The 1,294-nt window shown below is 46.0% G+C and overlaps 1 pseudogene; it reads left to right on the forward strand.

The window, feature by feature from the left end:
- Positions 1-514: 514 nt before the first annotated feature.
- On the forward strand, positions 515-745 carry LOC147120971 (small ribosomal subunit protein eS28 pseudogene; annotated as a pseudogene).
- The last annotated feature ends 549 nt before the right edge of the window (positions 746-1,294 follow it).

Below are 1,294 nucleotides of genomic sequence, written 5' to 3' on the forward strand. Positions count from 1 at the left end.
CAAAGACGCTCCTTAAAACCTTCTCTTTTGACCGAGTCTGTCCTAATGTCTCCTTATGTGGCTTAGTGTCAAGTTTTGTTTGATAACGCTCCTGTGAAGCATCTTGGGATGTTTTACTATGGTAAAGGCGCTATATAAATGCAAGTTGTTGTTGTTGCCGTGGAAGGGGATACCATTCTTAAGCTGCGGTTAAGGCCCATTGTTGGGTTCGATGTACACAGGATCTGAACTACACCTGGTCCATGCTGTATGTTACCTGCAAGTGCTTCACACTGACACTGCATTACATTTCATACACTCGATAGATTTTTTGACATGTGCACAAAACTGTGAATGGAGTGAGGGATGGGGGAGGTGGAAGGGCGGCTTTACACCTACCAGTGCTCTTTGAGGTCCTCCCCTCCCTATCATTCCAAGGAATTATTGCTAGGCCACGGGGATTTGAGCAAGCCAGTTAACAAAGGAACAGGTGAGTCACTTCCTGCCTGGTGCCTGTTCCCGTCTCTGCGTGAAGATGATGAAGCAAGACGGGAAAGCCCAATCTTTCAATCCGCCACGTACGCAGACTGTCAATCTGAACCGGGTTACCAAAGCCCTTACAGGGACTGACTCCCAGGGGCAGGGTGCTCGGGTCCATGTGGAATTTATGCATGTCGGGGGGCCAATTCGAAATGTGAAAGGACCAATCCGTCAGGGAAACGTGCTCACGCTTTAGGAGTTTAAGCGCGAAGCAAGGCGATTATGATAGCTGACCTACGCAACTGATGTAAGCTGAAGACCCCCTCCCTAAATAACTGGCTCCCAACATTTACAAAAACAATTTTTCTGGTGAAACGGAAGAATAAATTTCATCTATAAATGAAAAATGAGATCAGCTCCTAATGCCACTGCAGTTTGATCCCTGCCCTGTGCATGACAAGATTCCAGCCGGGCAGTGTGTAAAAGCCTCACATTATAAATTACTTCAATACTTACTGCTCGCTGCTTCCTGGTGTTCCCCGCTCCAACAGCCAAAGAAAACATTCACTGCAGCGTGTCATTTTCATTTTACGCAAAGAGTGATGAAATTGTGCAAAGCCAGTGAAGCAGGCAATAAAAATGGGTCCAAGAGACAATTAGTTGTAATTCTGGAGGCCGAATGGACTGAGGAGTACGGTGAGAAGGTGGCTAGGTTGGGTTGAGATGAATCAAACAGAGGCTGAATTATTGGCCCAAATAGACTTTTCCTGTTCCAGAAGTTCTTACATAATGTTCACTTAGCTGGACTTTGGGTTAGTCAATGTTTAAAGCCATC

The sequence above is a fragment of the Somniosus microcephalus genome, chromosome 3, assembly GCF_052327205.1.
Source record: "Somniosus microcephalus isolate GS21.2 chromosome 3, FLI_Smic_1.0, whole genome shotgun sequence".
In the NCBI taxonomy this organism is placed as follows: Eukaryota; Metazoa; Chordata; class Chondrichthyes; order Squaliformes; family Somniosidae; genus Somniosus; species Somniosus microcephalus.